A 26,493-nucleotide genomic window follows, 5' to 3' on the forward strand; every position below is an offset into this window, starting at 1 on the left:
CTTGCCTTATCCGTCTGCTGTACCTGGGCAGCCAGCCCTTCAGTTTCCCTGCGCTGGACCTCTTACCTTGCCTGTCTCCTGCAGTAGAGAGGAGCTGGATCTTCCCTTCTGGGCCCAGACAGTTGAAGAGATGGCCCCAAATGGCAGTGCCACCAGCTTTCTGACCTGGCAGACTACCACCACCTGGATGCCACTGTCCAGACCCCAGCCTGGGATGGACCTCTGTTGGGCTGACATTTGCCAAGTCAGGCCCAGACTGAACAAAACAGAAGCTTCAATCCCAACTCTGCCTCGTTCTCTCTGTGTGACCGCAGGCGAGACTCAGCTCTTTCTGAACCTCAATGTTCTCATCTGCAAAATGGGAAATACACTAACGAACCTAGACCAAGTTGTGGGGGTGAACCCGGGTGGCATGGTGCTGGGGGCGGGGCAGGCGTTTGGCAAATCCAGCTGCTGGGTTCTGGCCCCTGCAGCTGCCTGAGGCTGGCGCTTCCCCACTGGTGCCCTACTTGGGGCCTCTCGCTTTCTTGTCAGTTCAGGACAGTCAGTGTCGACAGGGCAGCCGAAAGCCCGAACTCCAAGGGGAGACGTTTAATCCATTCTGTGCATTTGTAATGAACTGACCTGAGATTTTCAGTGAGTCTGTCTAACTGACTGATAAGAAGCATCTGGGGCTTCCCAGGTGGCAGGAGTGGTAAGAAGCCGCCTGCCAGTGCAGGAAACGTAAGAGAGGCGGGTTCAGTCCCTGGGTCGGGACGATCCCCTGCAGAAGGGAACGGCCACCCACCCCAGTACTCTTGCCTGGAGAGTCCCATGGACAGAGGAGCCTGGCGGGCTACAGTCCACGGGGTTGCACAGAGTCGGGTGCGACTGAGCGGCTAACACACACACACACACACACACACACTCATGCATACTCTTTTCTCTTATAGGCTATTACAAAATCTTGAGTATAGTCCCCTTTGGTATATAGTAGGTCCTTTTTGTTTAAATATTTTGTATACAGTAGTGTGTATACATTAATCTCAAATTCCTAACCTATCCCTCCCTTCTTCCCCTTTGGTAACTCTAAGCCCGTTTTCTGTTTCTGCGAGTCTACTTCTTTGTAAGTTCGTGTGTATCTTTATTTTAGATTCCATACATAAGTGATATACATAAGTGTCTTTTTCAGTCTGGCTTACTTCACTGAGTATGATAATCTCCAAGTCACTCTCTCAGATTTCTCACATTTATTTTTCACTCAGTCAGTGTTCTTAAACCCCTGGGATGTGCCAGGCTGTAGGCTAACTGCTGAAGTGAAGTGAAGTTGCTCAGTCATGTCTGACCCTTTGCAACCCCGTGGACTGTAGCCCGCCAGGCTCCTCTGTGCGTGGGATTTTCCAGGCAAGAGTACTGGAGTGGCTTGCCATTTCCTTCTCCAGGGGATCTTCCTGACCCAGGGATTGAACCTAGGTCTCCCGCACTGCAGGCAGACGCTTTACCCTCTGAGCCACCAGACTGCTGCGGGTACTGGTAAACCAGACAGGTGGGCTCCTACATTCATGAAGTCTCAGCAGAGTGGAGAGCGCAGACAAAACCTGAGCAAACACAGGGACATTACACCCTGCTGCTGCTGCTGCTAAGTCGCTTCGGTCGCGTCCGACTCTGTGCGACCCCATAGACGGCAGCCCACCCAGGCTCCCCCGTCCCTGGGATTCTCCAGGCAAGAACACTGGAGTGGGTTGCCATTTCCTTCTCCAATGCGTGAAAGTAAAAAGTGAAAGTGAAGTCGCTCAGCCGTGTCCAACTCTTAGCGACCCCATGGACTGCAGCCCACCAGGCTCCTCCATCCATGGAATTTTCCAGGCAAGAGGACTGGAGTGGGGTGCCATCGCCTTCTCCGACATTACACACTAATAGTTACAAATTGCAAAAGTGCCTTGGACGGAACAAACTCCTTTGCTTACTAAAGCTTAAATAATCCAAAAGTAAGTTTCAGCCTAGCCCATGGAAGGTTTTCCTGGGGCATTACAATAAAAATGGTGATAAGCACGGCAGCGTCCATAGACATCAGTGGCTGGCTAAGGTTAAGCACGTCGGTGAGTGCTTTACGTAAACGAGCTCACTCACTCCCTATGACGGCCCTCCTGGTCGAGTGTCATTATCCCCATTTTACAGATGAGCACACAGAAGTCGAGGGGTCAAGTGAGTTGCCCAAGGCCACACGTCTTGCTGAGGAAGCTGGATTCCAATGTGGGCTTGTTTGACCCATTGCTGTAATTAGACTCCACCCGTGCGGGCTGGCCGGGCTTCGTGCCACACTGTTAGTCTTGCTGGGCCTGCACAGGGAGCTGTAACGCTGTGTGGCCAGAGGACTCGGAGAGCGACAGGCAAGAACTGACCCTGTCCCCTCCCTCGAGGACGAGCCGGGAGAGGGGACAGCAGGGCAGTGAGACCTGCGGTTGCTAATGTCCAGGCTCAGTCCAGAGACTTGTGTCTCTCTGGTTCTTGGCCCCACTGTGTGGCTTGTGGGACCTCAGTTCCCCGACCCGGGACTGAACACATAGTGCCTGCATTGTGAGTGCGGAGGTTTTTAATTTTAATTTGAACTGCACTGGGCTTTGCTGCTGGGCGCGGGTGTCCTCTAGCTGTGGGCAGAGGCTGCTCTCCAGCTGCAGGGCGCAGGCTTCTCACTGCAGTGGCGTCTCTTGTCGTAGAGCTCAGGGGTCTAGGGCCCGTGGGCTCCACATTTGCGGCCCACAGGCTTAGCTGCTCCGTGGCACGTGGGGTCTTCCTAGACCAGGGATGAAACCGTGTCCCTGGCATTTCCAGGTGGATTCTTAACTATGAGACCACCAGGGAAGCCCAGAAGTGCAGTCTTAACCCCTGGATCACCAGGGAAGTCCCAGAGGCTTGTCTCTCAATAAAAGGGAACAAATGACGTCTGTTTCCAAGACGCACCATCCCTCCACCTGGAAAAGCCCGCCTGGCCTCGAATCTGCTCGCAAAACCTGGGTGGAGACGATGGGGTCGGGAGAGGGAGCCCTGGTGGGGCATCCACGCAGCCCTGACGGCCAGCCTGTCTCGCGGCCTCGACCTTCCGCCCTTTCAAGGCTGTGAGCAGGTGGTTTAGGAGGACGGGGAGCCAGTATGGAGGAACCCAGGCTCAGAACCTGGACTCCCCGCTTCTAGTCTGCTCTGCCCTCCACAGCACCAGTCCTGTTCTCCGCATGGATGAGAGCCTGGGCCGTGGAAGCGAAAAAAACCTAGACTGAAATTCCAGCACCCCCCCAGTTGTGTGACTTTCGGCAAGTTGGTTCACTTTTCTGAGCCTCAGTTTCCTCATCTTTCAAATGGGCATAATAAACTCTGCCTCTCAAGCTGTTTGAGAGATTAAATAAGATGGTTTATGTAAGAGTATTTCACCCAGCTCCTGGCTGGCTATGTAGTCTTAGACAAGGAGCAGAAAACCGAATCCTAGTCCGCTGGGAACATGGGGTGTTGGCATGTCCCCAGCTGATGCAAACAGTCTGCAGAACAGAGCATGACCCACAGATGTCCTTTCTCTGATTTTGTTTTAACTCGTGAGTGCTTCTCAGGCAGCGCTAGTGGTAAAGAACGTGCCTGCCAGTGCAGGCGATGTAAGAGTCTGGAGTTTGATCCCTGAATTCGGAAGATCTCCTGGATCGGGAAATAGCAACCTGCCCCAGTATTCTTGTCTGGAGAATCCCATGGACAGAGGAGCCTGGTGGGCTACAGTCCATGGGGTCGCAAAGAGTCAGACCCGACTGAGCGACTTAGCACGCACATGAGTGCTTACCCCTGCGGGAGATGAGAGACTATTGTGTCTTCAACTCAGCTGTTGGAAACGTCCCAGAACCTGCGACATCACTTTGGACGTGCTCAGCAGAGGCACATTCATCCTCTGAGGGTGGGTCTGGTGTTTGGAATTAGCAAGGAATCTTTTGGACCCAAGACTGCTGACTTTGGGTGGAGATTTGAACTGGGAAATGCTGACAAGGGAAAACTAGAATTAAAATGCAGGGGGTGGGGGAGGGTGGAGGGTGGAGAAAGAATTTCTATCAGGGAGGGCTGTGGATCTAATTTAGGCAGTTTTAAAATAAATGTGTGGAGGATGGTTCTCTAATGGGTCAGGAAGAGGTGCTTGGGTTATGCAGGCCTTTTGGGGGGCTGACCTTGAGCAGAGGATGATACCCCCCCCAGAAGTAACTGTCCCCTGATATTTGACCAAGATCCTTTCATTTGCAGGTACAGAGCCCTGCGAGAGTGCGCTTAAGCAAAAAAGGAACATATATTCTGAGAATTCAGGGGTGTCTTAGAAACACAGAGAGCCTGGCCTTATGGGAGCTGAGACCAGGAACTGGACAGGGGCTGGGAACCCAGGCAGCATCACCTGTCTCTACTCCTATGGTCTCTCTGTTTTGAGTCTGTGGTGAAATATGTGTAACATGGGGCTTCCCAGGAGGCTCAGGGGTGAGGAATCTCCCAGGAGGCTCAGGGGTGAAGATTTTGCCTGCTGATGCAGAAGCTGCAGATGACATGGGTTCGATCCCTGGGTCGGGAAGATCCCCTGGAGAAGAAAATGGCAACCCGCTCCACTGTTCTTCCTGGGATAGTCCCATGGACAGAGGAGCCTGGTGGAGTCCTTGGGGTCATAACTGAGCGTGCACGCGAGCACGGGAACGTCAAGCCTGTTTGTGTAACCATTCTGAAGTGCAGAACTTAATGGCCTCAGCTGCGCTTGCAGCGCTGTGTGGCCGTGGCCACCGTCCATCTGCAGAAAGATTTTCATCCCCCTTGATGCGAGTTCGGTGCCCGTGAAGAGCAGCTCTCCGCCCTCCCCATCCCCCGGTGACTGCTGTTCTACCTTCTGTGAATTTGCCTGTTCCCAGTCCTCCATGGAAGCGGCCCCATGATAACATGACCCTTTGCGTCTGGCTTATTTCACTTAGCACAAGGCTATTGAAGTTCATCTACTTTGTAGGTGTGGCAGAATTTCTTTCCTTTTTAAGGCTGAATAATACACCAGCCTATGGATGGGCCACATTTTGTTTATTCACCCATCCGTCTGTAGACACCTGGTGGTCTCGGCTTTTTGGCTGTTGAGAGTAACACCCAGAGCATCGACTCATCTCTTCTCCCCGCTCTGCATCTGGGACTGGGTTTCTCAGCGTCACTGGGCGCACGGCAGAGGGTGGCCGCCCTGCAGCATGTGAGTTGAAAGTGCTCAGTTCTGGCCTCCAGTAGAAACCCGGTTCCAAATTTCCGAGGCAGAGACTGAGAGTTGGGTGTGCGCACCATGGGGTTCCGTGGTGACAATGTGGAGTTCATCCTCGGGAGCGAGGAATGGTTCTGAGAAAGCAAATGGCAGTTGCTGGGGGCTGGGCCAGAACACACACAGATGGAAATGTTCCCACTTTGATGAGCCTATCTGGAATTTAAAAGTCAGAAGACTCAGAAAGATACTGCGGTGATTTCTGCACACGTGTGGCTTATTGTTTGTGGGGGGACTCTGTAAGTCACCCTGGACACTGGTTAGGCTGCCAGCTTGACCTGGCCTGGGGACCTGCTTGCCTTGGAGGCCAGTTGGCTGCAGGTGTGGGAGGAGGGAGTCTCACCCAGCTGCTCTGGGGCCGGCGGGCCCCGATCCAGCCCTGACTGCGCTTCAGCATCCTCGCTCATCCTTCCGCCCCTCAGCAGAGGGACTTGAACCTTTTCCAACTTCTGTTTTGTGAATAGGAGCCACTGACTAATTGACATGGGGCACATGTCTTGAAGGGTGGCTCAGCAGGAAATAGCCCGCCTGCAGTGCCGAAGATGCAGGAGACGTGGGTTCGATCCCTGGGTCGGGAAGATCCCCTGGAGGCGGGCATGGCAACCCGCTCCACTACTCTTGCCTGGAGAATCCCACGGACAGAGGAGCCTGGTGGGCTACAGCCCATGGGGTCACAAAGAGTCGGACACAACTGCAGTGAGTGAGCACGCACCCGCACACGTCTCTTGACGTTGTGAAACCTCAGCTTCTTAGTGATACAGTGGCTAATGACCCCTGTCTGTTTTCTTTAGCTGTTGCTGCAGGCGTCATGTGAAACTGATGGCTACAGAGCAGGGGTGCTCCACCGGGGCACTCAGTCCCCCGGGGGCACCTGGTAACATCTGGAGACACTTCTGGCTGACACACCTGGGGGAGTGGGTACCGCTGGCATCAGAGGAGCTGCTAAACGTTCTGCAGAGCACAGGACGGCCCCCACAACAAGAGTTAGCTGGTCCAACATGTTCGCCTTGCCACGGCTGAGAAACGCTGCTCTAGAGCTGCGAAGATTCATTCATGCAGCAAGCTTTTTAAAATATTTATCTTATTTATTAGGCTGCGCTGGGTCTTAGCTGCGGCACGCAGGAACTCTAGCTGTGGCATACACAGTCTTGGGCTTCCCTGGTGGCTCAGACGGTAAAGAATCTGCCTGCAGTGCAGGAGACCCAGGATCGATCCCTGGGTCGGGAAGATCCCCTGGAGGAGGGCATGGAAACCCACTCCAGTACTCTTGCCCGGAGAATCCCATGGACAGAGGAGCCTGGCGGGCAAAAGTCCATGGGGTTGCATAGAATCTGATACGACTGAGTGGCTAACACTTTCACTTGCATTTTGCACACTCTTCGTTGTGGCCTGTGGGATCCTGACTGGGGATAGAACCTGGGCCCCTCGTTGGGAGCACAGAGTCTTAGCCACTGGACCACCAGGCAGTCCCTGCAAGCCTTTCTGAGCATCTTTCGGTGCTGGGCTCTGACTGGGGGAGGAGGGAGGTTGGTGAGGCTGTAAGAACGGGAAGGACCCCGCCCCTCCCTACTGTGGGGCAGGGCAGAGGGTCTGGCAGGTAGCGGGCACTCAGATTCTGTTTTTAGCCTCAGTTGGTGGAAAGCTTGGCATGGGGCTGTTTAGAGCCTGCACAGATGGTGGCGCAGACTAGGGGTAAAGGGCTCGGTGGGGGCAGGGGGCCTTTGGAACACTGAATCAGCGAATAAATCAGCTGCTGTGGGTGAGCACAGCCCATGTCGGCAAATAGGTGCTTCCAAGTGCCGCCCTGCAGCCTCACCTAGCAGAGTGTTGCTTAGGCAACCGGTTACCATGTTGATGGCAGAAAGCAAACCTCCCTGAACTTCTTGAGGGACTAATAGTTTGGGAAAAAGAAGTGGATGTGAATTCATTGAGTTTTTCCTGGACTCATGGCTTTTCCTCAACTAATATTCAGCCCCTCCTCGGGCACTGGGCCTTGGAGATGGGCTGGGAGAGGAGGGGCCAGAGAGGCAGGGGAGGAAGTTCCAGAAGACGGGTGTGTTGGGGGCCCGCGGCTCCGGCTTTCAGACAGAAACACCCGGAGCAGCCCTGGCCTCTCCCAGCCTCTTTCCATGACCCTTGGTGCCGCCACTTCTGGGGGACGAGGCTGCCCTGCTGGTGGCGAAGGCCGTGCCCTCTGGGGTGGGGCTCCGGGGGTGAGGACACAGCCACCCGGTGGGGCAGCCTCTCCCGGGCCAGCCTGAGGGAATGTGCTGGAATGGAGGCAAGGGGCGTGTGGAGATGGCGCCTCCTGTCTCAAGACCCCAGATCCAGGATCAGGCCTTCCCAGCCCCGGCCAGGCCCACCAGCAGGGAGAGCCCTCCTCTTCTGCACGTCTGCGGAAGAAGGGCCTTAGCTTTTGCTTGCACTTTAAGTCCAATGATAATAAGGAAGCTCTAGCCATGGAGGCTTCCCGCTGCCCCCAACACTGTCCTGGGGGCTTTCATTCTGTTAGTCCCCTTCCCGCCTGACCGCTGGCTCCCGCTGGACTCGAACCCAGGCCGGCTGACTCTGGTCCAGAGGTTGGCAGCCTCCCGGGTGGGAATCCAGTGGACCAGGCCTGCTTACCCTCTCCCATGGGGCGGGAGTTTTGATCCTTCTTGGGTTTGCTGAGCCTTTTGTGCCCCAAGCCTCTGTGCTCACCAGAGGCTTCTGCCTCTGTCCGCCCATGATTCCAGATGTTCATCTAGGGACTTCCCTAGTGGTCTAGTGGTCTAGTGGCTAGGACTCCACGCTCCCAATGCAGGGGGCCCTGAGTTTGATCCCTGGTCAGGGAACTAGGTCCCACATGCTGCAGCTAAGACGTGGCACAACCAAATAAATAAATAAATAAGTAAAAAAATAAAAAATGTCCATCTACTGTGCGCCCCACATGGTCTTGGACAAGTGACTGATCTCTCACAAGCGTGGTTCCCTCTCTGTAAGAGGGGAGACACTTTTGCAAGGCTCACAGGAACTTATTCATCGAGTGGATGAAACATTTAAGAGGCAAAACCCAGGGTTTCTGTTCTCATCCTCTTCATCGTCTAAGGCAGGGATCGGCAGGCTTACTCTGCAAGGCCAGATAGCAACTGTTTTTAACTTTGCAGACCCCGCTCTCTCTGTCACCACTCCCAGTTTTGCCTTTATCTCTCCAAAGCCTGCCCAATGTTTTGATGAGCCAATGTGCATGCCCCTGTTTCGATAAAACTTTATTTACAAAAGCAGGTGAAGGGCGGAATTTGGCCCAAGGTAGATTGCCGGCCCCTGATCTGAGACCCTGGAGCCTTGATTGTCAGTGTCCTGCAGCAGAAGGTGGAGAAAGGTCCAGCTCAGGTTTGGAGTGAAGTGCAAGCTGTCCATGAACATGTTACGGGCAGGGGCTGATCTCCTTTGAGACCCCCTTCCTGGAATCTCAGGAACACGCAGTTGGGGCAGAGTGCTTGTGGTTAGGTGACCTTTCCCTCGATGACCAAATACTCATGCTGTTCATCAGCTCAGCAGATGTTTGACTAAAACCTGGAAAGTGACTGACACGGACAGTGAGAATGCAGCCGGGGCCAGCCTGAGCGTGCCGTCCTGCTTTCCGGAAAATTCATCCCGTTGGGACACCATTTAGTCTATCAGCTTGCAGCTGGGACTCGAGAGCCTCCATTTCTACAGAGTTTCATTTAATTCTCACGAGCATGCTGTCATATCGGGACTATTACAACTGTTCCAATTGACCAAGGGGCAAACAGGCTCGAGAGACAGGGGCATGCAGCTGGAGAGGGAAGGGGTTCGAGCCTGAAGTGCTTTGACCTGAAAGTCACGTTCCTGCCCGCGTCTGCGGCTTGTGCCCCTCTCCGGGCAGGCACGCAACTGCCGGGGCCCGGCCCTTCTGCTCAGGCCCCCTCAGAGGCGGCCTCCCGTCTGCTCACGCCCCGCCTCCCTGCTCATCCTGGCAACTTCCTGGTGCGCCCAGCCCTGCCCAGCCTTGCCCTGCCCTGCCTGGCCTGCCTCAGTCTAGCTCTTCCTTGTGGGCTGCCAGGGGCCGCCTCCTGCCCGCCTGCCCGCCCGCCTGCCTGCCCGGCAGGTCTGGCAGGTGAGTGATTCACGCACCTGGGCCCACTGCACGCCCCGCGCGGGGAGCCAGCGGACGTGACCTCCGGGCTCCGGCCAGCCCAGCCAGCCTCTGCGACGGACGAGACCCTTCCCTGCCGCCGGGGACTGCGCCATCACCTGCGCTCCCTTCTTCCTCGGTCGGAACTGGACTGCACAGAATCCAGGTCAGGCTTTCAGGCTGCAAGCATCTCGGCCTCTCGCTGAGTCGGAGCAGGACGCTCTGGAGGTCACTGGGTGTGTGTTTCGGTCTCTGCTGCTGTTGACACCCCTGGGCTCCAGGCTCGGGGACACCCTGCTCCCTGGCAGGTGGCAGTGGGGCTGGGAATGGCTGGTGCTGGACTCAGGGAGGAGGACTCTGCTGAGGGCCTCAGTGGACATGACCCATGTCCTCAGTGGACGGAGGAGTGCCTGCTCCTCTGTGCCCTCTCCCGCCTCGTCCCATCCTGGCCGCCTTAGCAGGGAGCAAGGCACTGCGCGCAGTTTCACGGGGGCGATTTCATGAGCTCGCAGTTGGAAGCCTTTTAAAGGTCACCCCGGCGGCCTGGCCCCGAGTCTCTGACAGGTGGCTGTTCAGCCCCTGCTCAATGATCTCCGGCTTTGGAGAGCTCACCGCCTTTGGAGGCGGCCTTTCATCTGTGTGCCCACTGTCCACCGAGGGCCAGCATCACACTTGCTGGGCGCTTCCTTTGTGCCAAATGTTTTGCTGAGGGAGTTACATGGATGAGCTCATTTAGTCTTTCCAACACCCCATGAGGTAAGTCTTATTATTATCATCCCTGTTCATAGCTGAGGAAACAGGCCCAGAGAGGTTAAGTAACTTACTCAAGGTTTCCCAGCTTCAACAAAGGGAGGTGAGATTTGAAGCCAGACAAGCCTCGTTCTAGAGGCCAGCTGACTCTTCAGCTCCATTTCTTGGCCATGGCCAGGGGATGAGGAGGCTTCCCAGGGCTGGAGTCACGCTGAGCAAGCATGGGGAGGCTGAGGTTTGGCCTGGGGGCTTCAGACGACTGGGGTCTCTCTGGCTGACCTCTCAGGGGAGGGGTGAGGCTCAGAGCGGCGAGGTGACCTACTTGAAGGCTCAGAGATGGTGGAGAGTCAGACCCTCCTCCTGACTTCCACAGAGTGTACACCTCTCCAAGCCAGCCCAGAAGATCCTGGTATGTCCGGATGCTCAGGGCTGTCTGTGTGAGCCTGCCTCCCTGGGTTGTGGCCCTGAACCAGCATCTCCTGAGGCTCATTCGGGGACCACACTCCCTTCCATCCCCCTGAGCACTGAGCTCCCGGGCATCAGTGCCACCCGCCCTCCCAGCTGGCTCTCCTCAGTCACTGGGACTTTAGAGGCTTCAGGGGGTGATCGGCCCTGCCCCATTGCCGTCCCCCCACCTAGAAGGTGAGGCGAGTCCCTGGTGTCTCCTTTCAGGGCTGGGACAGTCACACGGGAAGAGGTCCCCAGGGTGACTCCTTTCTGTCCTCCCCGCCTGGCCACAATAATAGTACCAACAGCAGTACTGACTCCTGGGCCTGCCACCGCGGCTCCACCTCCACCTGTCCGCCACTTACCACATGCTAAGCTGAGTCAGGTAGCCACACGTCATAGCTTGTTCAGGTCTGAAAACCCCCATTTGACAGATGAGGAAGCTGAGGCTCAGGGAGGGGAAGTCACTTGCCCAGGGTCGCACAGCTGACCAATGGCACGGAGATCAACAGCAGAAGGTGGACAGCTCTCATCCTCCAAAGTTGCGTGCTGAGTTCACCGGGCAGCCAGGGCCAGGGTCCAGCGTGGTCGACTTCAGATTTCAAGCTTCTCCCACGTGGCACCTCTGGGCTGGGCTGTGCTGTGGCAGAGCTCGAGAGCCAAGAGTTCTGGTCGTGTTCTGCTTCTGAATAGTACAGGACCTGGGGCGAGCCACCCAGCCTCTGGGGGCCCGGGTCACCCCTCCCTGGGGACAGGAGCTGGTCACTTCTTTCCTGCGAATTCACTGAGGACTGCGGATTGTAGTCACGGCTGAGAAAGCCTTGCACACCTGGACACAGGGAGCTCCTTGGTGGCCTAGTGGTTAGGATTCGGGGCTTTCCCTGCCTTGGCCCGGGTTCAGTCCCTTCTCAGGGAGCTGAGGTCCCTCAAGCTGCACAGCATGGCCACAAACAAACAAAAAACGAAACAAGCAAATCTTGACCCAATACATATGCAGAGAGTGAGCGTGAGGAGAGGTGATTCCCTCAGCTGCGTCTCCCGGCCCCGCTGTGCCTGGGGCAGCCTCGCCGCTGAGTTCCCACAGCCACCTCGGGGTGCAGAGCACAGGCCGGCTCTGTGGCAGGGGACCCGAGACTCAGGGCCATGAAGCCTCAGGCCTGGCAGGCGGGGCAGCCGGGCTTTGTCCCCAGAAGCGAGCCTCCATCACGATGAGAGGCAGCTCCTGGGGAGGGGGTCTCCCAGGGCGCCCAGGCCGGCCCTTTGGTCTCAGGAGATCAGACTCGCAGGAGCGGTCCGGGCGCTTAGGGGGTGGGCTCGGGAGGGCAGGCGGGGGGAAGGGGGGCGAGTGAGATGGATCCCTGCTCAGGCCTCTCCCGTTGGGTCGGCCCTTCAGCAGAATGAGGGGGACCGCCCTCCCCCATCCTTCCTGCTCTCAGGGACAGAGGCAGCCCTTGTTCCAAGGGGACAGGAGAGGAGGGAGCGCTCCTGAGCCTTCCGAACCTGCCCTGCAGGGAGCCCAGATCCCGCCTCCTGGCCTGGCTCAGCCCCTGCAGAGAGCTGGGAGGGGGGCCGTGGGGTTGGGTTGCCTTCAGCCCACTTCCTCCCTCCCCACCTTTCCCATCCTCTACTTCTCCTCCTGAGCGGTGTCGTCATTACATCTGATAAGCAGCCCTCCGTTCTATCCGATAAGAGGGGTTCCAAGGCCCTGGCTTGTTTGAGACTGCTAGGGTCGGGGGGGGCACCCCAGGCTGGGAGCCAGGAGGTGGCCGCTGCACCCACTCCGCTCGTCAGGCCCGGAGCCGCCTTGAGCAAAGCTTTTACCCTCTCTGGGCCTCGGTTTCCCCTTCGGTGAAAGGAGGGGTTTGGCTTGGAACATCCTGCAGGGCCCTGCCAGCCGGAAAGGCTCTCACTTGCTTGAACGGGAGCCCTGAGGGGCCGTCTGAGCTTCCTGCCAGCTCTCCCCAGGACCCGCGTGGTCCAGGGAGCATGGGGACATGGGGACCGTTCGCTTCTGATACAAGGAAGACCCGAATGCATGTGTGCACACTCAGTCGCTCAGTCGTGTCCGACTCTTCGCGACCCCAGGGACTGCAGCACGCCAGGCCTGCCTGTCCATCACCATCTCCCGGAGCTTGCTCAAACTCATGTCCATTGCGTCGGTGATGCTGTCCAGCCACCTCATCCTCTGCCGCCCCCTTCTCCTCCTGCCCCCGATCCCTCCCAGCATCAGGGTCTTTCCCAGTGAGCTGGTTCTTGGCATCAGGTTGGTTATATGTGTACACGCAGCTGGTTCGCTTTATGTGCAGCAGAAACTAACCCGACTTCTTCGCTCAGTCGTGTCTGACTCCTTGCGGCCCCGTGGACTGCAGCCCACCAGGCTCCTCTGTCCATGGGATTCTCCAGGCAGGAGTACTGGAGTGGGTTGCCATTTCCTTCTCCGGGGGATCTTCCTGACCCAGGGATCGAACCGGCATCTCTTGCGTCTCTTGCATTGGCAGGCGGGTTCCTTACCTCTAGCGCCACCTGGGAAGCCCGCCGAGGACCGGAGTGCACTCTGTCGAAACCCTCTCCCACTCTGTCCCACTGGATTTCGGGAATAAACCCAGGGTGCCAATGTTTGTCTGACCACAGGGGAGGGGCTGCCTGAGGCTCTTCCCATCTTGTTGTTTGTAGAAAAAGTCTGTCCTTTGGGGTGAGAAATTGGGTTCAAATCCCAGCGCCGTCCCTCCTGACAGTGTGACCTGGGGTGAGCTGAGCCATCCCAGTTGTCGCATCTGAAGAGAAAGACGATAACACTGAGCTCACTGAGACCTCGCGAGAGCTGTGAGTCCTCCCAGGCGGAGCACTTGACCCCAGAAGAGCAGATGCTCGCTAAAAGGGCCACCTGTTCCTGGCGCCACAGCCGTCTGGTGCCTCGTGGCTCCAGAATGACAGGATGCCTCGGGGCGCTTCCGGGACCTTGATGTCACATTCCCTGCAGATGAGCAGGGGACAGCGTGATGAGACCCTCCTTCTGGTCTTCTTCTTCCTCCTTTTTTTTTTTTTTTGTATTTGTTAATGGAGTATTGTTTTGTGGCCTTTTCATAATGTTCACGGTGTTCTCACGGCAAGAACATTGGAGCGATTTGCCATTTCCACCTCCAGTAGACCACGTTTTGTCAGAACTCTTCACTATGACCAGTCCGTCCGTGCACAGCATGGCTCATAGCTTCGTTGAGTTACACAAGCCCCTTCACTACAACAGAACTGTGATCCATGAAGGGGTCATGAAAGGTAAGAGAAGCTATGGCAAACCTTGAGAGTGTATTAAAAGGCAGAAACCTCACTTTGCCAACGAAGGTCCGTATAGTTGAAGCTACGGTTTTTTCCAGTAGTCATGTACGGATGTGGGAGTTGGATCATAAAGAAGGTTGAGCACCAAAGAACCGATGCTTTTGAACTGTGGTGTTGACGAAGACTCTTGAGAGTCCCTTGTACTGCAAGGAGATCCAACCAGTCCATCCTAAAGGAAGTCAACCCTGAGTGTTCACTGGAAGGACTGACGCTGAAGCTGGAGCTCCAATACTTTGGCCACTTGATGTAAAGAGCCGACTCATTGGAAAAGACCCTGATGCTGAGAAAGACTGAAGGCAGGAGGAGAAGGGGACGACGGAGGATGAGATGGCTGGATGGCATCACTGACTCAATAGACATGAGTTTGAGCAGGCTCCGGGAGACAGTGGAGGACAGAGAGCCTGGGTACTGAATCCAGGGAGTTGCCAAGAGTCTGACATGACTGAGCGACTGAACAACCGCATGATTGTTTCTGGTGTTGTGCTCGTTCTGCTGTGTGACAAAGTGAGTCAGCCACACGCACGCATAGATCCCCTCCCTCCCACCCCCCCGGCTCTAGGTCATCACAGAGCACCAAGCTGAGCTCCCTGTGCCCACTACAGCTCCCCATTAGCTGTCTATTTCACACGCGGCCAAGGCCACTTTCCAGTCCTTCCCCCCCCTCCCCTTCCCCATTGTGTTCTTTCTTAAAGCTGCTCTGGAAACTACAAAACTGCGTAATAGCGGGGAGGGGGCAGCCTGCTGCACAGCGACCTCAGCCCACGTGCGGCTGACTCAAAAGACTGATCAGAATTCGCACGGTATGAGGATCTGGGGGTCAGGGTGAGATCTCAGTTAACTAGAGAGCAAGCCACCTACAGCTCAAGGCTCCTGGAGGGGGCTCCTGAATTCTGAAGACAGGACCAGGGCAAGGGTTGGGGCCGCCTTCGCTCAGACCCCAGGGTCTGGCCCAGCTCTGTTCCTCGGCTCTGCCCTGGAGCCACAGGGCGGGCAGCTTACTGCAGAGGGCACACTGCGTGGCGGTCCCTGATTCAGAGACTTGGGCTTGGGGATGGAGCAGATGGAATTTCCTGGTGATTGGTGGCTTCTGGGAAAGGGGGAATGTGCCTGACCAGTTCAGGTAGTCGCTCCGTTGTGTCCGACTCTTTGCAACCCCATGGACTGCAGCACGCCTGGCTTCCCTGGCTGTTATCTCAAAACTCATTACTGAAAAGATATTTTTTTCCCTTCCCTAAAGATCAGCATATTCTTCTCCGCTTTTCCTGGAATCCTGGCCAGGGGATTTTCCAGTTAGCAGAAAAACCACATCCACCTTCCTCCTGCTTCACTGAGGGGGTGAGCGGCTGGAAGTGGAAGAGTCATTGCCCTCTAGCTCTTCTCCTCTGGCTCATCAGCTGTATTCATCCCTCCACCGTCCATCCCGCCACCGTCCATCCCTCCACCATCCATCCATCCATCCCGCCACCGTCCATCCATCCACCCATCCAAAGACTGCTTCCTGAGTGTCTCTCTGTGCTGGACACTGCATTCTGGAGATACAAATCTGCAAAACAGACATCCTACCCTTAGGGAGAGGATGGTACGGCAGGGGTGACAGACGGTTTAGAGAATTCAGTGCTGGGGGAGCTATGGCCTTATCTGTTCATCAGTTTCCCCAGCTGTTGCATGGGATGACCGTAGTCCCTACCTCCTGGTATTACTGTGGCGCTCTGATGAGATAACACACGCAAAGAGCTGGCCCAGTGCCTGGCATGGAGTAAGATGCTCAGTAAGCGTTAACCGTGAGAACTATGCTCATGAGCGTGATGAAGGCAATGATGACTAAGCTCACGGGAAACAGTGCCTGGCACTCATGTGAGCAACCGTGCACATCTGTGAGCTGTTCTAGGCAGGCTGGCTTTCCTTGGTGGCAGCAGCAGGGAACAGGGGAAGGTAAGCAAGGGCAGGACCCAAGTCAGCTTCTCAGGGTGGGGCAGCCCATGATTTAGTCATCTCAACAAAGCAACCATAAACGCTGGCCACGCCACCCGGTGGCGGGGGCTGGGGGTGGGTCTGAGGGCTTCTCCAGGAGCTTGATCCAGCGCAATTGCCTGTCTGGTTGGTCCAGTTAGGAGTTGCTTGTGAAGCACCTTAGGCTGAAATCAGCCATGAGACCAGGAGCTGGAGACTGCCTCTGCAGGGCTGGGGCAGACTGTCTGGAAAGCTCTCAGAAGCTGAAAGGGGGCCGGGCAGCCAGGGCAGCAGAGGCAGGGATGAGCCCCAGCGCTGCAGGCTCGGGGTGGGGTGCTGTGGATGCTGTCCCAGGGAGGGCAGCAGAGGTGGTCGGGGGGTCCCGGGGTTCCCCACGGGGCTGACGGGGGCTGAAGATGGCAGTCTTACTCACTGCTGTACCCCCAGCTCCCGGAACAGAGGCAGGAGGGTCTTAGACACCTGACTGGGGAGCAGGGTCGAATGCACGCTCTGTGACCAGGCCACCCAGGACGGCTGCTGTCTGGCTCTCCGCACGTCCCTGGCTTGACCCGTCCCTGCTTCTCCTACCCCTACTCACATGGCTGACTTTCCTCTCACTCACCGAGCCTAATCTGTCCACACCTACATACTTGTCCCCTGGCCCAGTTAGTGGCTGTCCTAATCTTCAGATCAGAACATCTCCATCATCGCTGAACAAAGAAACTGAGGCTCAGAAAGGGGAAATGCCCCTGGCAAAGGGGCATGAGGGGCGTGACCCTCTGCTGGTTTCTGGGTCACCGCTGAGCCATCCTGACATCAGTTCCCCACTAACTAGGAACCTCTCCCTCTCAGTCCCCGGGGGGCGAGACTGCAGCAGGTACTGCCTGCCGTCAGCCGCACACAGCGGGGCGCTGTGCCAGGATCCTGCTGCAGACGTCTGAGATCGCCCGTCTGTTAAGCCATTAATGTTTGTCACTGACTCTGGGCTCTTTCTCTGGTCTTGAGGCTGGGCTGGTACAGGGCTTCCCAGCCTGTGGGGTGCAGCCCAACACGCGCCATGACTCTGTTGGATGGTCTGGTTTAACCACCAAGCGGGTTTGCCCATAGGAAGCAGTGGTCCTGGAATCCACAGAAGTGGGTCAAACCCTAGCACCCTGCTTACCAGCTCTGTGGGGCCGTGAACAAGGCATTCCCCTTTCTGAGCCTCAGTTTCTTCATCAGCAAGACAACAATTGCAGTATCAGCCTTGAGGATGTCTAGATAGACAGGAGATGGTGAAGGGATTTAGAAGTGAAGGCTGTTGTCATCCTCCACGCATCTGGGGTGACATCCGGAGCTCTGAGTTAGGACCGTGGGACTGGGCTGGTGGGGTGGAGTGTCTGCCGAACCCCGCATTATGAAGTCTTGGGGAGGTGTGGTAGCTGTAGTCGGATGGACCCAGAAGCCATCGCTTGCTTGCTGTGTGACCTTGGGTGGGTTGCCTACCTTGCTGTGCCTAAGTTCCTCATGTGAAAAAAAAGGGGACCTTGAAAGCAGCTATTCTAGAGCGTTCTTGCAAGAGTAATTGGGGTCATATGTGAAAGGCACAGGGCTGGGCATAGCTTGGTAAAGGGGGATTTCCTGCTCTGTAAAGGGAGCTGGCTTCATCACTGGTGGCGTTAGTGGGGGAGTGGGGTGAAGGGGCTTGGCGAGCATGAACGTGAGGCACATGCGGGGCTCTGGTCTCCCCTGAGGGAGGGGCTGGGGTCCGCCCTTGCTGTGTCGGGAGTCCCAGCCCGTTGGGTCTCTGCTGACAGGTGGGGAGGCGGCAGAGCCGTCCTGTGAAGGCTCTGAGGTCCCAGAAGGTGTCCGCTTCCAGGCAAAACCCTGAGAAACGCACTGGAGTTCATCTCTTGGGGGATCTGAGCCCGAGCCCACAGGGAATGGGGCAAGGAGCAGATTTTGAATTTAAACCCCAGCTCCTCCACTCTGCCACGCTGTGACCCTGGGCAAGTCAGTTAACCTCTCTGGGTCGATGTCCGTATTCACAGAACTGGACAAAGCCGTCTTCCTTGCAGGGTCCCCTGGAGGCCGAGCACACAGTGGGTCCTCTGTAAAAGGGGGTGATTTGTGCAGGCTCCACAGAGGACGAGGGAGTAGATGTTAATGAACGCTGGGGCTGGTCCAAAAATCCAGTCTATGAGACTCCTGCCTGCAGCTTCTGTTGCGTTGCTAATGGGAGTTTATGTGAAGGACACAGCGGGATAAGGGCCCATTGTTCCGAGTGGGGATGGTTTTATGACTCTTAGAAAGCGTCTTTCATCTGGGAGGCCAGGGAGCGTATGGAACCTCCCAGCCCTGGGCGGTGAGACTGGGGGACGCTGAAGGCCCTGGGGCCGGTGCCAGGCCACGGCCATGGTCAGGCCCTCCTGCTGGCACAGGCCGAGGCCTCCCTGGCGTGTCACCGTGGCCTCAGGCTGCCAGCTGCCACGCCTCCCTTTGCCCAGGCCTGGGACCGTCTCTCCTGGAGACCTGCTGTCTGGCCCCTAGTCCGCAGCCCCGTCTGCAGAGGCTGGAGGCTCACAGGCTGCGGGGTTCCCTCCGCTCCCTCCGTCAGTGGCCGGCGCTACAGCCTCTTCATGCTTATGGCAGCTTCTAGAATAGGCCTTGGCCTCTGTCTGCTGTCAGCTGACCGGCAACTCTCCATGCCTGGGAGGCTCGCCTGGCCCCCAAGCCCTGGGCAGAGGCAGTAACCTGATGCCAGGAAGCAAAGACCTTGTCTCTCTGTCCTTTCTGACTCCTTGGCTAGGGGCCAAGCAGAGAAACCCAGCCTCCCCTTGGCTCAACAGACAGCCCTGTGCTCTGCCTACTTCTACCCTGTGGAGGCTGCAGACAGCACGGCGAGTGGATGTCGCTGGCTGCCCAGCTCAGAGCTGGGGGCACACGGGGTCTATGGGGTCTGGACTGATGGGCGGAGGGTTTTTATGTGTTTGTAGGTGCCTTTGATAGCCCGGGCTGGCACTTTCCCCTTTGTCTTTTCCCTTTTGGGCGATGAAGAAAGGCTAGAGCAGGATGTTTAGATATGCAAATTGTCCCAGAATCCCCGCTCATCCTGCAGCAAGACAGTGGCCATAGGCAGTGGGCACCAGCCTCCTTTTATGATTGGACTAAAAATCCACTCAGGTAAGTGCAAGTGAAGTGTGTATGTGGGGTCTCTGTAACGACCCAACAGTCGCTGGGATGGACGTTGAAGGCTAGGACAGAATATCAATGTGCCTCAGTTTCCTCATCTGTAAACCGGGGATAAAAGTCCCTGCTTTATAGGGTTGCTGTGAGGGTGAAATGAGTTAACACATGTTCGCCGATTAAACGGAGGCCAGTAGAGAGTGCTATGGAAGTCTGCTGTCGCTGTTGCCGCTACTCTTGCTAGGCTAGATGATCTCTGTCTCCCTGTCTTTTCTCCAACTTTACTCTTTTTTTTTTTTGCCTTTGCTGTGGCGTTTCTGGTCTCCCAGAACCTCAGCTTGAACTTGGCTGAGGTTTGCTGCGGCGTGAACGCCGGCCCTGGCTCTGCCCCGCCTTCAGGCTCAGCGCCCCGCGGTCATTTGACTGACTCGGGCTCTCAGCTCTGCAGTTGGGAATTCCTGGGTGAAGTGAGCTGATTGGCCTCGCTTTGGTCAGCTGTCGACCCTTTGGTCCAATCAGGTGCTCCGGGAGGGGGGGGGGGGGGGGGCGCTGTCCCGGCACGTGGCTGCGCATGTGTCCTGCCGCATGGAATCCAGCCTCTTCAGAGGCTGGGTTGTGAATTTTTATGTGAGTTGTAAATGTTTGGCAGGAATATCATGGAGTGGTGGTGTGTCTTTTCCACTGAATCACATCAGGAGCCTCATGATGTCCCAATGTCCCCGGACTGGTCATGTTAACCCAGTCAGACCACTGGGTGAGGAGGTGTCTGCCAAGTTTCTCTGCCGTAAAGTTGCTCCTTCCCTCTTTGCAGTTAATAAATATTTCATGGGAAAGTACTCTGAGTATGCAAATAGCATTCCTAGCTTTCAGTTTATTCATTTACTTATTACATCAGTGTGGACTCTTGGTTTCCTACTGTATTTAGTAGAATATGAATCGTTACAATCATTACTTATTTCGATGCTTAAATTGCCCTTGGTTTGGCTAGTGAAGGTCCGTCTAGTCAAAGCTATGGTTTTTCCAGTGGTCATGTATGGATGTGAGAGTTGGACTGTAAAGAAAGCTGAGCGCCGAAGAATTGATGCTTTTGAACTGTGGTGCTGGAGAAGACTCCTGAGAGTCCCTTGGACTGCAAGGAGATCCAACCAGTCCATCCTAAAGGAGATCAGTCCTTTGGAAGGAATGATGCTAAAGCTGAAACTCTAGTACTTTGGCCACCTCATGTGAAGAGTTGACTCATTGGAAAAGACCCTGATGCTGGGAGGGATTGGGGGCAGGAGGAGAAGGGGACGATAGAAGATGAGATGGCTGGATGGCATCACTGACTCAATGGACATGAGTTTGAGTAAACTCTGAGAGTTGGTGATGGACAGGGAGGCCTGGTGTGCTGCAGTCCATGGGGTCGCAGAGTCGGACACCACTGAGCGCCTGAACTGAACTGAGCTTGGCTAGTGGAAGCCTCTTTTGAGTTGGTTTCTGTGTCCTTTTGCTGTGTTTCCATCACTTGTTGAGCAATTTATTAATTTCTGGCCCAACAATATGTTTCAGGCACAGCTTGTTCTTCTCCTGGAGTCAGTCATCTCTCTAAGGAGCTTTGGTCTCTTTCAGCAGACAGTGCTATTTGGAATCCATGACCTGGCTGCAAAGTGTGTTCGTTGCGACTGGGTGTCCCTGCTCCCAGGCTCTTTCAGGGGACAGAGCTCTGAACTCACACCAAAATCTCCAATTCCAGTCTAACACCATAGAATTCATTCTACTTCTCTCCCTTTTCATATTTGTCATTCCTTTAAACAGGGCTTGAAGTTTGAACTCTTGACTACCACTACACTAGGCTGTCTCATCTCTCACCAAAAAGATCTCATGATATATGATAAGTATGCTTATGATACTGTGGTATCAAATAGCATATGTATCTAATTCTGTCAGTGAGATGTTGAAAAATCTGTTAGCCTGTGTTAGATCAATCCTTTAAAATCCTACAGGATTCAGTTCAGTTCAGTTCAGTCACTCAGTCGTGTCCGACTCTTTGCAACTCCATGGACTGCAGCACGCCAGGCTTCCCTGCCCTTCACCAACTCCTGGAGCTCACTCAAACTCATGTCCATCAAGTCAGTGATGTCAACCAGCCATCTCATCCTCTGTTGTCCCCTTCTCCTCCTGCCCTCAATCTTTCCCAACATCAGGGTCTTTTCCAATGAGTCAGTTCTTCACATCAGGTGGCCAAAGTATTGGAGTTTCAGCTTCAACATCAGTCCTTCCAATGAAAATTCAGGATTCCTTTAGGATGGACTGGTTGGATCTCCTTGCTGTCCAAGGGACTCTCAAGAGTCTTCTCCAACACCGTAGTTCAAAAGCATCAATTCTTCTGTGCTCAGCTTTCTTTATAGCCCAACTCTCACATCCATACATGACCACTGGGAAAACCATAGCCTTGACTAGACGCACCTTTGTTGGCAAGGTAATGTCTCTGCTTTCTAATATACTGTCTAGGTTGGTCATAGCTTTTCTTCCAAGGAGCAAGCGTCGTAATTTCATGGCTGCAGTCACCATCTGCAGTGATTTTGGAGACCAAGAAAAGAAAGTCTCTCACCATTTCCATTGTTTCCCCATCTATTTCCCATGAAGTGATGGGACTAGATGCCATGATCTTCGTTTTCTGAATGTTGAGCTTTAAGCCAACTTTTTCACTCTCCTCTTTCACTTTCATCAAGAGGCTCTTTAGTTCTTCTTCACTTTCTGCCATAAGGGTGGTGTCATCTACATAACTGAGGTTATCGATATTTCTCCCGGCAATCTTGATTCCAGCTTGTACTTCATCCAGCCTGGCATTTTGCACGATGTACTCTGCAGAGACGTTAAATAAGCAGGGTGACAATATACAGCCTTGACGTACTCCTTTCCTGATTTGGAACCCATCTGTTGTTCCATGTCCATTTCTAGTTGCTTCTTGACCTGCATACAGATTTTTCAGGAGGCAGGTCAGGTGGTCTGGTAGTCCCATCTCTTTAAGAATTCCACCCCCCCATCTCTTTAAGATAGAAAGGAACAAAAGGATTATTGTGCTTTTACAGGCACTGGGACTGATGGAAGCGGCTGAGGGTCCTATGGAGAGTGGGGGCAGCAGCCCATGCTGTCTGTGTCCAGCCCTCTGGACGTGGGTGTCCATCACCCCCAGCGGTTGTTTTGGGAGAACTTTGAGACTACATCCCTAAGAAAAAGAGCTATTCAAACTGTCCTCTCCCTTACACCAAGGGCCATGAAGTGGTAGCTCAGGAACGTCATTTCCGTCTCTATCTGAGCCCGCGGAACCACCTCCAGCTGTGGCTGTGCCTTTGACTTCAGCGTGTGTGTGTGCTAAGTTCCTTCAGTCATGTCCAACTCTTTGCAACCCCATGACTGTCGCCCACCAGGCTCCTCTGTCCTTGGGATTCTCCAGGCAGGAATACTGGAGTGGGTTGCCATGCCCTCCTCCAGGGGGTCTTCCCCACCCAGGGCACAGACTGGCATCTCTCACGCCTCCTGCGCTGGCACCACCTGGGAAGCCCCACCTCAGGTTCTTTCCCCACAAATGCGGGTCTTGCCTTGCAAGGAACCTGAGGAGATGGCTCAGTGCATCCCAGCTCCCTTCAAAATGCCTGTCCTACTCAACAGGGACAGCAGTGTTATGGAAAGAGGTTTCATTTTGGTAAGACAGACCCCAGCGTCCTCATTCATAATCGAAATGTGATCCAGCATCTCTTAGAGAAAAGTCTGGGATTGGTTTGATGACATGGGAAATAAGCGCTGGTTGCCTTACGCACACTTTCTCGTTCATGCTGCCTGCGCAGGGGTGGTATCTAGGCTTGGGAAGTCCACTTTCCCATCCACCTGCTTCTTTTCTGATCTGCTACAAGGCTGGGCTGGGAGGCAGAGGCAGGAGCCTTGGGTTCTCATCCTCACTGTGTCCTCAGTTTGCTAAGCAGGTTGCTGAGCTTCTCTGGCCAACAGAAGACAGTGCTGTGCCCTGGTCCTCCCGCTCACCCGCTCGGCAGTGGAGCCCAGGGAGAAGAGTCCCATCCCACCCAGATGTAGCATTCGTGATTATGCTTACACAATGGATCCTGCACCACCAGAATGCTCGGCGAGTGTGAAATTTTGGTTAATTGAATGTTCTGGGACATGGAAACAGTCCCAGAAATCCTTTTTGTTCCTTTTGTGGCTATTGAAAGCCACTCGCTCATCTATTTAGCAAATATTTGCCTCGTGCTTCTGCTCCATCGGGCTCTGTCCCAGGAGCTGGGGACTCCAGCCTGAGAGAGGCAGCAGAGCCCCCGCCCCCAAGGGCTCACATGCCAGGGGAGGCCATGGGGCAAAGCCCGCACAGAACACTGCAGGAGGACGAGGGGGAGACTGTAGGGCGCGATGGGAGCCCAGGAGCCCCGTCTCAGGCTCTGGAGGGCAGATCCTTGAGAAGGTGTGGTCTATGTGGAGAGCATCCGAAAGTCACAGTGTCTTGCGGGGCGGGGGACGGGGGGGTGGTGTGGTGTGGAACAGTAACGGCATTCCAGGCGGAAGGAACGAAGGCAAAGGCCCAGGGAGATGCCTGCACCTTCGTTTATGCTGCGGAGCTTGGCATGGCAAGTTGGGCAGGTGGGAGAGAAGGGGTGTGCACCTGTCAGGGCAGGATGAGGAAGGCAGCAAGAATGCAGGAGAACTGGCCTGGCTTGTGCCTGCCTGGTGGCTCAGCTGGTAAAGAACCTGCCTGTGGCGCAGACCCGGGTTCGATCCCTGGGTTGGGAAGATCCCCTGGCGAAGGAAATGGCAACCCACTCCAGTATTCTTGCCTGGAGAATCCCATGGACAGAGGAGCCTGGTGGGCTGCAGTCCAGGGGGTCGCAAAGAGTTGGGCACATCTGAGTGACTACTTCTGGGGCCTGGCCTGGCCTAGAAGGGGAGGGCTGCGGGCTCATTTATTCTCGAGTATTGTTTCCACGTTGTGATTGTCTTCTCATAGAAGTAGAACATAGAAAATGAAATGGGAACACTAATTCACAGAGGGATCAAGGTGAAAAGGGTGACACAGGGCTGGGAGGGACGGTGACAAGTGGAAGAACACAGTTCTTTCTACAGGGCCCTGGCCCTTCGGGGCCTACAGAGTGTGGCCCAGGGGGGCCAGGCATCAGCAGATCTTCAGATGTGTTAAGAGAAGCCAGCAATCCAGCAACTTATGGGCAATCTCTCAATTGTTAAATGTTGGGAGCTAATTAACAACAATAACAAAATCACTGTGGGCAAAACAAAAGGCTTCTGTAGGCTGCATCTGTTCTGCGAGCTGGTGGATTGCAATGCTGGCTCCAGAGGGTTCTACTGATAAGGGTCTGAGGGTGCTCACTTGGTGTGCTTCTAACCTCTGCCAGGTTTTGGGGACACAATGGGAGCCTGAGGTATGGCCTCCACCCCCAAGCTTGGATCATAGCTCCCCTCAAGACAGTTCAACTGCCCCGGAGACAGTTCAAGTCAGTACCTGCCCAGAATCAATTAACAGAAACAAAAGTGCTAACGGAAGCAACTAACCAGAGGATGAAGTGCTGTAGAGCTCAGGGGGAGAGGTGGTTGGGGAACAGGGGCCATGTGGAGAGGCGTCCTGGAGATGCTGGGCCTTCTGTTAGATCTGGGAAGAGGGTAGGCTTCAGTGCAGCCAAACATGGGACAGGTATTCCAGACCAGAGGACTCAAGAGGGCTCAGGCCCAGGAGGGAAACAAGCCAGCCAGAGAGGGGGTTGGAATAGGTCTGAACGGTTGTGGATGCAGGTCCAGGGTCTTGTACTGGTTCTTTCTGTGCCAGCAGAATCCGAATGTCTAGATTCTGGTCCAGGGCTTAATGCCATGAGCTCTGAGGTCACCCGATAGACACCTGAAAATGTTCTTGTCGCTTTTCTCGCATTCTGGAAGCCTTCCTCCATTGTTTATTTGTCCCAGGAACGGACAATCCAGAGGTGCGGGGGCCTTGCCTGTTTCGCTCCATGATGACTCCCGTGCGCCTAGAATGATGTCTGGAAACATAATAGTGTTAGTCGCTCAGTCGTGTCCAGCTCTTTGCAACCCCATGGACTGCAGCCCGCCAGGCTCCTCTGTCCATGGGATTCTCCAGGCAAGAATACTGGAGTTGGTAGCCATTCCCTTCTCCAGGGGATCTTACTGACCCAGGGTCTCCTGCATCTCAGGCGGATTCCTTACCATCTGACCTACTGAGGAAGCCCAGAACATAGTAAGTGCTCAACAAATATCAACTGGCTACACACTCTGAGCCGTGTCGCCCTAGGCCTGGGGGTTAGGATGACTCTGTGAACAGCTCTTAAGACAAGCTCTATGGGGTTTATGTTCTCGTGTGGAGACGGACAATAAACAAGCGACCCCAACAATGAGGAAGATGATTTCAGAGAGCGCGGACTGGTGTGGCCTGTCTCGCTCGACTGCAGAGGCCTGTTATCCGTGTCTCCTCCTTGTTGAGGGGGCAGGGCCGCAGTCTCTCTGGTTCCTTGTTTTATTCCTAGCCCCTAAGACTGGTGCCTGCCAAAAAGGGAGTAGTTAAAAGAAAAAAATGTTTTTTTTTTTTTTCTGGTTGTTTGAATGAATAAACACAGGCCAACACAGACTCCAGCCTGCATAACACCCGTGCCTTTTGGAGGCTGCAAAACTCATCATTATCAACCCAAGTAATTGTTGATAAGCCTGAGTGTGAATTTCTTTGCAAATAGGGAGGTAGCAGGGCAGTGTTTAACAACAACAGGGATAATCTTAATTAATGGCCTGATAACTGTAATTAATTGCATCATATCCGGAGGTGTCTTTGGATTTCTGAGGGGGAGTAACTAGTGTTTGGCAGCTTTGGGAGCTGGAAGGGAGCGGTGTGCTAGGATCTTGGGTCTACCACTTCCTTGCTGGGTGGGCTTTGCCAAGTCACAGCTCTAAGCCGCGGTTTTCTCATCAGGAAAATGGAGCCACATGGCAGGCTGGATGCTAAGCTCAGAGCCCTCACTGCCTCCCGCTGCCAGTGTTGTGGTCCTGAGGCTGTTAGCAGAAACGTGTGCAGGGCTGGTCGGAGCCCTCAGGAGGCCCCTCTGCGGCAGAGACTGGATGGGGGCCATCGCAGGTCTGCCTTTTCGTCTGGGGCCAGCCCAGGCATCCTCACCCCTGGGGGAGAGCCCGGGGCAGACTCCTGGAAGGAGGAGAAGCAAGAATGGGCGCGAGAGCCCTCCTGGGAGGCCTGGGAGGGCGAGGGGACGCGCGGTGGGCGGTGAACGAGCGGGGCCCTGTGTGACCCGGGGGTCTCTGCGGGCGGGAGGGATGCAAGCCGCGCGGCCGCGGGGGAGCTGCGGGCGCGGCTCGGGGCGCCCGGCCCGCAGGGGTTAAGCGGTGACCTCAGCCGGCCGCGCGGGGGGCCGGGGCGGCGCCG

The 26,493-nt window shown here is 55.2% G+C and overlaps 1 protein-coding gene across 1 annotated transcript in view; it reads left to right on the forward strand.

Annotated features, from left to right (window-relative positions):
• The first annotated feature begins 18,756 nt into the window (after window positions 1-18,756).
• ARHGEF10L (Rho guanine nucleotide exchange factor 10 like) overlaps window positions 18,757-26,493 on the forward strand; it is a 160,911-nt gene continuing 153,174 nt past the window's right edge. The window contains exon 1 of the mRNA XM_040228494.1: window positions 18,757-19,055. The gene's annotated coding sequence lies outside the window, so the exon portion shown is untranslated. The remainder of the gene's footprint in view (window positions 19,056-26,493) is intronic.

The sequence above is a fragment of the Oryx dammah genome, unplaced genomic scaffold, assembly GCF_014754425.2.
Source record: "Oryx dammah isolate SB20612 unplaced genomic scaffold, SCBI_Odam_1.1 HiC_scaffold_27, whole genome shotgun sequence".
Classification (NCBI taxonomy): domain Eukaryota; kingdom Metazoa; phylum Chordata; class Mammalia; order Artiodactyla; family Bovidae; genus Oryx; species Oryx dammah.